The sequence below is a fragment of the Schistocerca piceifrons genome, chromosome 1 (genome assembly GCF_021461385.2).
Source record: "Schistocerca piceifrons isolate TAMUIC-IGC-003096 chromosome 1, iqSchPice1.1, whole genome shotgun sequence".
NCBI lineage: Eukaryota > Metazoa > Arthropoda > Insecta > Orthoptera > Acrididae > Schistocerca > Schistocerca piceifrons.
The window spans coordinates 902533676-902544247 of NC_060138.1; the positions used below are offsets into that span (position 1 = coordinate 902533676).

Here is a 10572-nt window from a genome sequence, read left to right on the forward strand (position 1 = left end):
GATATCAACTTAATAAATGTAATAATTTGTATTAATTTGTAAGTAATTAATTTTCAATAATTATTTAATAATTAGAAATTTGATAAATGTTATAAATGTTCAATGTAGCCACCGTTGGCTCATGGCAAACATCGGCGCGGTAGGCAAACACGTCCCTCTCACCCGAAAGTGTATCTACTGTTGGTGAATGCATGGCAGCAGAGATCCGGTTCCGCAGATCGTTCAGAGTGTTTGGTAGAGGAGGGACGTACACAGCTTCCTTTACATAACCCCACAACGAATACCCGCAGCGTGTGAGATCAGGAGATCTCGGTGGCCAGAAATGCAGAGCCAGGTCCTCAAGTCCCCTGCGACTCGCCCAGCGCCGAGGAAGGGAGTCATTCAAAAGGCCTCGTACATCACGGTGCCAATTGGGCGGAGTTCCATCCTGTTGGAAAATGAAGTCCTGGGAATCTTCTACAACTTGAGGGAACAGCCATTGTTCCAACAAGTCCAGGTACGTGTTTCCCGTTACAGTTCTTTCCGCAAAGGAAAATGGTACATAAACCTTCGTACGGGATACCGCACAGAACACGTTGATCTTCGGTGAGTCTCATTCGTGTTGCAATGGGGAATGTGGATTTTCCAAACCCCATATGCGAATATTGTGTCTGTTGACTTTTCCACTAGGGTAGAACGTAGCTTCATCTCTAAAAATTACACACTGTAGAAATGCGTCATCCTCCATCGTTGCTAGCACGTAACCACAAAATGCGAGACGCTTCTCTTTGACGTTGGGGTTGAGAGCCTGCACAAGTTGTAATCGGTAGGGCTTGTACAGCAAACGTCGTCTCAGAAACCGGCCGAAGTGGCGGAGCGGTTCTTGGTGCTTCAGTCTGGAACCGCTCGACCGCTACGGTCGTAGGTTCGACTCGTGCCTCGGGCATGGATGTGTGTGATGTCCGTAGGTTAGTTAGGTTTAAGTAGTTCTAAGTTCTAGGGGACTGATGACCTCAGAAGTTAAGTCCCGTAGTGCTCAGAGCCATTTGAACCGTCTCAGAACTTTCCTTACAGTTGGTTGGGGTATTCAAAGTTCTCGTCTGGCTCTATTGGTAGACTTACTGGGACTGCGCATAAAACTTTCTTGAATCCGTCGGAAATCATCCTCCGACACACGCGGTCAGCCTGTGCTTTTTCCATTGCACGCACTACCAGTCTGTTTAAATTGCTTAAACCAACTGCTAATTCTTTTCCGAATTGGTGGTTGAATACCGAATTTGGTACGAAATTCCCGCTGAACTACAATTTGCGACTCGCTTTTCGCGAACTCAAGAACGCAGAAAATCCTGTGCTCCACAGTCGCCATCTCACTCACAATTGACAGTGAAACGGAATGACGGCCCTATTGCCGCGCGAACTCTACCGGCCGCTCCTGAAACCATCACCGCCCGCCCACCCGCTGCCGCCCGCCAAAAACTTTGAATCTTCCTCGTTTCATTGGTATAAAGGTTGTTCATTTTGGATTTGCACTTGAATACGTACGAATTTTTGAATATGGGCCCATCATTTAAAGTAATCCTATATTAGGTACTCACTCCCCTCTAAATGCGATAGAAGTTTGTAACGGGAATTTCAAATGGTTCAAATGGCTCTGAGCACAATGGGACTGAACATCTGTGCTCATCAGTCTCCTACAACTTATGACTACTTAAACCTAACTAACATAAGGACATCACACACATCCATGCCCGAGGCAGGATTCGAACCTGCGACCGTAGCGGTCACGCGGATCCAGACTGAAGCGCCTAGAACCGCACGGCCACACTGGCCGGCCAACGAGAATTTCTTGGACACTCTGTGTAAAGAGATGTTGTAGTAGGCTTCAGCAGCCGACTGCCGATATCACATCCAATGCGCTACTTTGATTTTTGATTGCTTTGTGCACAGGCTTTAAGTGGCAACGTTGAATAAAATCTGTGAAAAAATCTGAACGAATATCAAGAGAAGCGTAGTGATATTCGAGCATACCGTCGATAAAGATAACCAGATACTTCCAGCCTGTTTACATCACTACGATCGGTTAGGTACCAGACATGTCAACTGGTCGCTTTTACTCCACGGCATAGCCCAGCAGTTTGCAGCTAAACGTCCGGTGTTCTCATAATAGCGCGTGGCGTGTACGCTTGCCTTATCAGATCCACAGCCGGGCCGGCGCCGCGTTTGAAAGCCTTTTGAATGCCCTGGTGCAAGTAATTGTAGGTTAGGCCGCTTTAACGGCTTTCAGAATAGAATGAGGTAGTCGGCGGCGCACTGGAATCGAGATTATAAAGCACGGCCGACGCGCGGTGTCGCCTTTCTAGCTGACCGGTCGAGGACTCGGTTAACAACGCGTTCGAAAGCTGAGCCGCTCGTGAAAGTAAAGAGCGGGCACCCGCGTGCGAGTGTGACCTTATCTAGAAAGCTGCGCGGACCGCCCTGGGAACCGACTGGTAGCAGCTCGGCTCCCTCCCCTTCAACAGCGGCAGTCGTCATCGCAACGGAGAAAGCCATCAGGGCGGAAAGAGCCTGCGAGGGCGCGGGGCTGCCTTCGCTACTCTCTTTCTACTCCTGCGGACAGACGGCTAGCTCCGCATGATCTGCTGCTTGTTGGCCAAGCTATAAGGAAAAAAAATGGAGCTAATAAAAGAAAACGACAAGGAATTCTATCTGGGGGATATTATAGGCTAATGTAACAGTTACGACGCTGTGGTTTAGCAGCCAGCCAGGGCTATGTAAGCTGCTCCACTTGAGTCGATTACTGGCACAGCCTACAATTATCGCATACACATGTAGCTAATAATATTAATGCAAACAGTTAGACTAAAACGTCAGCAGCGCTACCTAATGTAACGCGTGTCAGCTTCCAAACGCAGCTACTCCTATTTCCGTACTACTACTGAAAATATTTTCCTTATGCTTTACCATGTCGGTGAAATGATTCGCGTTTCCACTTCATCTTTCTTTTTTCGTTTCCTTGCAACAAACATGCACACTTTTCTCAGTAAGTTAAGAAAAAAATGGTAATATAACGATCACACATGAAGTTTCTCGTAGGTCGTTGCAGCAGTGAACGGTAGGAAGCGACTGCAAAAAAAAAGAAAAAAAAACGCGCGTACACTATTGGCTATTAAAATTGCTACACCAAGAAGAAATGCAGATGGTGAACGGGTATTCATTGGGCAAACATATTATACTAGTACTGACTTGTGATTACATTTTCTCGCAATTTGGGTGCATAGATCCTGATAAATCAGTACCCAGAACAACCACCTCTGGCCGTAATAACGGCCTTGATACGCCTGAGCATTGAGTCAAACAGAGCTTGGATGGCGTGTACAGGTACAGCTGCCCATGCAGCTTCAACACGATACCACAGTTCATCAAGAGTAGTGACTGGCGTATTGTGACGAGCCAGTTGCTCGGCCACCATTGACCAGACGTTTTCAATTGGTGAGAGATCTGGAGAATGTGCTGGCCAGGGCAGCAGTCGAATATTTACTGTATCCAGAAAGGCCCGTACAGGACCTGCAACATGCGATCGTGCATTATCCTGCTGAAATGTAGGGTTTCGCAGGGATCGAATAAAGGGTAGAGCCACGGGTCGTAACACATCTGAAATGTACCGTCTACTGTTCAAAGTGCTGTCAAAAATGGCTCAAATGGCTCTGAGCACTATGGATATCACACACATCCATACCCGAGGCAGGATTCGAACCTGCGACCGTAGCAGTCCCGCGGTTCCGCACTGCAGAGCCTAGAACTGCACGGCCACCGCAGCCGGCCAAACTGCTGTCAAAGCGAGCAAAAGGTGACCGAGACGTGTAATCAATGGCACCCCATACCATCACATCTACATCTACATCTACATTGATACTCCGCAAGCCACCCAACGGTGTGTGGAGGAGGGCACTTTACGTGCCACTGTCATTACCTCCCTTTCCTGTTCCAGTCGCGTATGGTTCGCGGGAAGAACGACTGTCTGAAAGCCTCCGTGCGCGCTCTAATCTCTCTAATTTTACATTCGTGATCTCCTCGGGAGGTATAAGTAGGGGGAAGCAATATATTCGATACCTCATCCAGAAACGCACCCTCTCGAAACCTGGTGAGCAAGCTACACCGCGATGCAGAGCGCCTCTCTTGCAGAGTCTGCCACTTGAGTTTGTTAAACATCTCCGTAACGCTATCTCGGTTACCAAATAACCCTGTGACGAAACGCGCCGCTCTTCTTTGGATCTTCTCTATCTCCTCCGTCAAACCCCGATCTGGTACGGATCCCACACTGATGAGCAATACTGAAGTATAGGTCGAACGAGTGTTTTGTAAGCCACCTCCTTTGTTGATGGACTACATTTTCTAAGCACTCTCCCAATGAATCTCAACCTGGTACCCGCCTTACCAACAATTAATTTTATATGATCATTCCACTTCAAATCGTTCCGCACGCATACTCCCAGATATTTTACAGACGTAACTGCTACCAGTGTTTGTTCCGCTATTATATAATCATACAATAAAGGATCCTTCTTTCTATGTATTCGCAATACATTACATTTGTCTATGTTAAGGGTCAGTTGCCACTCCCTGCACCAAGTGCCTATCCGCTGCAGATCTTCCTGCATTTCGCTACAATTTTCTAATGCTGCAACTTCTCTGTATACTACAGCATCATCCGCGAAAAGCCGCATGGAACTTCCGACACTATCTACTAAGCCATTTATATATATTGTGAAAAGCAATGGTCCCATAACACTCCCCTGTGGCACGCCAGAGGTTACTTTAACGTCTGTAGACGTCTCTCCATTGATAACAACATGCTGTGTTCTGTTTGCTAAAAACTCTTCAATGCAGCCACATAGCTGGTCTGATATTCCGTAGGCTCTTACTTTGTTTATCAGGCGACAGTGCGGAACTGTATCGAACGCCTTCCGGAAGTCAAGAAGAATAGCATCTACCTGGGAGCCTGTATCTAATATTTTCTGGGTCTCATGAACAAATAAGGCGAGTTGGGTCTCACACGATCGCTGTTTCCAGAATCCATGTTGATTCCTACATAGTAGATTCTGTGTTTCCAGAAATGACATGATACGCGAGCAAAAAACATGTTCTAAAATTCTGCAAGAGATCGACGTAAGAGATATAGGTCTATAGTTTTGCGCTTCTGCTCGACGACCCTTCTTGAAGACTGGGACTATCTGTGCTCTTTTCCAATCATTTGGAACCCTCCGTTCCTCTAGAGACTTGCGGTACACGGCTGTTAGAAGGGGGGCAAGTTCTTTTGCGTACTCTGTGTAGAATCGAATTGGTATCCCGTCAGGTCCAGTGGACTTTCCTCTATTGAGTGATTCCAGTTGCTTTTCTATTCCTTGGACACTTATTTCGATGTCAGCCATTTTTTCGTTTGTGCGAGGATTTAAAGAAGGAACTGCAGTGCGGTCTTCCTCTGTGAAACAGCTTTGGAAAAAGGTGTTTAGTATTTCAGCTTTACGCGTGTCATCTTCTGTTTCAATGCCATCATCATCCCGTAGTGTCTGCATATGCTGTTTCGAGCCACTTACTGATTTAACGTAAGACCAGAACTTCCTAGGATTTTTTGTCAAGTCGGTACATAGAATTTTACTTTCGAATTCAATGAACGCTTCACGCATAGGCCTCCTTACGCTAACTTTGACATCGTTTAGCTTCTGTTTGTCTGAGAGGTTTTGGCTGCGTTTAAACTTGGAGTGGAGCTCTCTTTGCTTTCGCAGTAGTTTCCTAACTTTGTTGTTGTACCACGGTGGGTTTTTCCCGTCCCTCACAGTTTTACTCGGAACGTACCTGTCTAAAACGCGTTTTACGATTGCCTTGAACTTTTTCCATAAACACTCAACATTGTCAGTGTCGGAACAGAAATTTTCGTTTTGATCTGTTAGGTAGTCTGAAATCTGCCTTCTATTACTCTTGCTAAACAGATAAACCTTCCTCCCTTTTTTTATATTCCTATTAACTTCCATATTCAGGGATGCTGCAACGGCCTTATGATCACTGATTTCCTGTTCTGTACATACAGAGTCGAAAAGTTCGGGTCTGTTTGTTATCAGTAGGTCCAAGATGTTATCTCCACGAGTCGGTTCTCTGTTTAATTGCTCGAGGTAATTTTCGGATAGTGCACTCAGTATAATGTCACTCGATGCTCTGTCCCTACCACCCGTCCTAAACATCTGAGTGTCCCAGTCTATATCTGGTAAATTGAAATCTCCACCTAAGACTATAACATGCTGAGAAAATTTATGTGAAATGTATTCCAAATTTTCTCTCAGTTGTTCTGCCACTAATGCTGCTGAGTCGGGAGGTCGGTAAAAGGAGCCAATTATTAACCTAGTTCGGTTGTTTAGTGTAATCTCCACCCATAATAATTCACAGGAACTATCCACTTCTACTTCACTACAGGATAAACTACTACTAACAGCGACGAACACTCCACCACCGGTTGCATGCAATCTATCCTTTCTAAACACCGTCTGTACCTTTGTAAAAATTTCGGAAGAATTTATCTCTGGCTTAAGCCAACTTTCTGTACCTATAACGATTTCAGCTTCGGTGCTTTCTATCAGCGCTTGAAGTTCCGGTACTTTACCAACGCAGCTTCGACAGTTGACAATTACAATACCGATTGCTGCTTGGTCCCCGCATGTCCTGACCCATTGAGGCTGTTGCCCTTTCTGTACTTGCCCAAGGCCATCTAACCTAAAAAACCGCCCAGCCCACGCCACACAACCCCTGCTACCCGTGTAGCCGCTAGTTGCGTGTAGTGGACTCCTGAGCTATCCAGCGGAACCCGAAACCCCACCACCCTATGGCGCAAGTCGAGGAATCTGCATCCCACATGGTCGCAGAACCGTCTCAGCCTCTGATTCAGACCCTCCACTCGGCTCTGTACCAAAGGTCCGCAGTCAGTCCTGTCGACGATGCTGCAGATGGTAAGCTCTGCTTTCATCCCGCTAGCGAGACTGGCAGTCTTCACCAAATCAGATAGCCGCCGGAAGCCAGAGAGGATTTCCTCCGATCTATAGCGACACACATCATTGGTGCCGACATGAGCGACCACCTGCAGATGGGTGCACCCTGTACCCTTCATGGCATCCGGAAGGACCCTTTCCACATCTGGAATGACTCCCCCCGGTATGCACACGGAGTGCACATTGGTTTTCTTCCCCTCTCTTGCTGCCATTTCCCTAAGGGGCCCCATTACGCGCCTGACGTTGGAGCTCCCAACTACCAGTAAGCCCACCCTCTCCAACTGCCCGGATCTTGCAGACTGAGGGGCAACCTCTGGTATTACAACCTCGGGTATTACGCCAGTATGGCGATGACGAATACACGCTTCCAATGTGCGTTCACAGCGATGTCGCCAAACACGGATGCTACCATCATGACGCTCTAAACAGAACCTGGATTAATCCGAAAAAATGACGTTTTGCCATTCGTGCACCCAGGTTCGTCGTTGAGTACAGCATTGCAGGCGCTCCTATCTATGATGCAGCGTCAAGGGTAACCGCAGCCATGGTCTCCGAGCTGATAGTCCATGCTGCTGCAAACGTCGGCGAACCGTTCGTGCAGATGGTTGTTGTCTTGCAAACGTCCCGATCTGTTGACTAAGGGATCGAGGCGAGGCTACACGATCCGTTACAGCCATGCGAATAAGATGCCTGTCATCTCGACTGCTAGTGATACGAGGCAGTTGGGATCCAGCACGACGTTCCGTATTACCCTCCTTAACCCAACGATTCCACTTTCTGCTAACAGTCATTGGATCTCGACCAAGGCGAGCAGCAGTGTCACGATACGAGAAACCGCAATCGCGATAGGCTACAATTCGACCTTTATCAAAGTCGGAAACGTGATGGTACACATTTCTCCTTACACGAGGCATCACAACAACGTATCACCAGGCAACGCCCGTCAATTGCTGTTTGTGTATGAGAAATCGGTTGGAAGCTTTCCTGAGGTCAGCGCGTTGTAGGTGTCGCCACCGACTCCAACCTTGTGTGAATGCTCTGAAAAGCTAATCATTTGCATATCAGAGCATCTTCTTCCTGTCGGTTAAATTTAGTGTCTGTAGCACTTCATCTTCGTGGTGTAGCAATTTTAATGGCCAATAGTGTAATTAGAGGCCTAAATCTGTTGCAGAATTATTTGACACGTTTCATGCTGACCCGTAAATGGATACCATGTGGAGGACTCGGGTACAATTTTCGATTGCTTGGCAGTATCGGGAATCGAACGCGGGTTCTTCGCATGGCAACATGAATCCACTTGATGTGGCACTGGGACGTGTGCTAGTGGCTCCACGGTCTGGAAAGTCAGCGAAACGGCAGGGAGAGCGCTGTGCTGAGCACATGCCTCTCCATATAGCTTCCACAGGACTCTGCAAGACAGGGGAAGACACGTCGGCCTGTAGACATTGCTTTGCTTCCGCAGCCTGGCTTCTTGGAACGTATTATGTCGTTTTTGGAAAATGGAAACACTATTCATAAAATCAAAATATATTCCGTAACCAGAAATCTCGCGAAACACAGCTCGCTCTTTTCGTCCATGAAATCCAGACCGACTTGGGCAGAGGTCCAGCCTGATGTTGGGTGCCTTGACTTCCGGAAGGCTTACGCGCATTTTAGCACTGTCGTTAAATGAACAACGACTGCCGGGACTGATTTATGACTCGATTCAGGACATCATCACAGTCGGAGCTCGACACACTGTTCTCCGCAGGATGAAACTGACAGACGTAAATATGATTTCGGGAGCACTCCAGAGGAGTGTTACGGGTCTGTTACTGCTTAAGACAGGTATAAATGGTCCAACGAATAACGCTGGAAGTTCCATGGGGCTGTTCACAGACGGTTCTGTTGGCCATAGGAAAGCTAAAAGTCTGAAAACTGTAGCGGAACGCCTGCGAGGATCAGTGACTGGTGCATGGACTAACGACTGACCGCGAACTTCAATAAATGCATAAATGGTCGAAGCGACCCATTACTTTTCCGTTGCGCTATTGGCGATCAATCATTAAAATCGCTAACAGCCGTAAAATGCCGACGGCCTTGCCGCAGTGGTAACACCGGTTCCCGTCAGATCACTGAAGTTAAGCGCTGCCGGGCTGGGCTAGCACTTGGATGGGTGACCATCCGGTCTCCCAAGCGCTGTTGGCAAGCGGGGTGCACTCAGCCCTTGTGAGGCAAACTGAGGAGCTACTTGATTGAGAAGTCGCGGTTCCGGTCTCGTAAACTGACATACGGCCGGGAGAGCGGTGTGCTGACCACATGCCACTCTATATCCGCAGCCAGTGAAGCCCGTGGGCTGAGGATGAGACGGCGGCCGGTCGGTACCGTTGGGCCTTCCAAGGCCTGTTCAGTCCGAGTAGTAAACAGCCGTAAAGTACCTAGAAGTAACCGGATCTATAGCGGGATGACAACGTGATTCTATTTGTAAGAAAACTAAATGCCAGGCTGAGATTCATTGAGAAAAACTCACGGAAACACAGTTCGCGCGTGATGGAAGTGGCACAAAACCAATTTGCAGAATCTGAGCACTGCTAATCGTCCTGGGACCCCTTCCATATTGTAATATTAGAAGGTACAGGAAAGAGCTAAGGAAGGGCGGCGCGTTTCGTCTCAAGACCGTTATTAAACGAGAGAAGTCAACAAATTATACTGGCAGACGCTAAAAGAGAGACGTTGCTGTTCAGGAAGAGGTTTGGTTTTGAAATTTGGAGAGCGTACGTTCCAAGAAGAGTCAAGTAAGTTATTACCTCCTCCGAAATATATCTCGTGAAGTGACCACTACCAAGAAAATCGCCGGCCTCTGTGGCCGAGCGGCTCTAGGCGCTTCAGTATGGAATCTCGCGATCGCTACGATCGCAGATTCGAATGCTGCCTCGGTCATGGATGTGTGTGATGTCCTTAGGTTAATTAGGCTTAAGTAGTTATAAGTTCTAGGGGACTGATGACCTGAGATGTTTAAGTCCCATAGTGCTCAGAGCCATTTTTGAAACAAGAAAATCAGAAAAATTGAACTGCATTGGGTTCTTCCCATGCCCCATTCTGTATGACATGATGCAAAAGGTGGTTCCCGTATTTAACACTATCACTACATAAAAACTGAGCACATTGCCTGGCTATATAGTTAATTTTCCGTTGAGACATACCGAATAGACCATGATCACTCTCCTTCACATTCCAGACCACCAAATCGTTTGTCATTAATGACATGTATAGTACAGTACGTGTGAAACTAAACTATGATGACACGATGAACAGCGATGATGAAATGATAAAAAAAAACTAAATAAATGTACAAAACAGTGTGTATCGACGCAGTTAAATCGTCAAAAAATTTCGTTTCTCCTTATACAGTTGCTATGCATGTGGGGTAGTGAAACGCTGCTTTCGTCAGCGACTCTACGCTTCCGTGGCGCAACGCGGAGCCATTCTAGTGCCCGCTTCCTCAATACGGCGCGAGAGCCAAGTTGCGTGGCGTTCTGCTTCGCATAATTAATCGGAAACGTCTACTGGCGGACCTGGT

The 10572-nt window shown here is 47.3% G+C and overlaps 1 pseudogene; it reads left to right on the forward strand.

The window, feature by feature from the left end:
• The first annotated feature begins 9082 nt into the window (after positions 1–9082).
• Positions 9083–9200, forward strand: LOC124724359 (annotated as a pseudogene).
• Positions 9201–10572: the final 1372 nt, after the last annotated feature.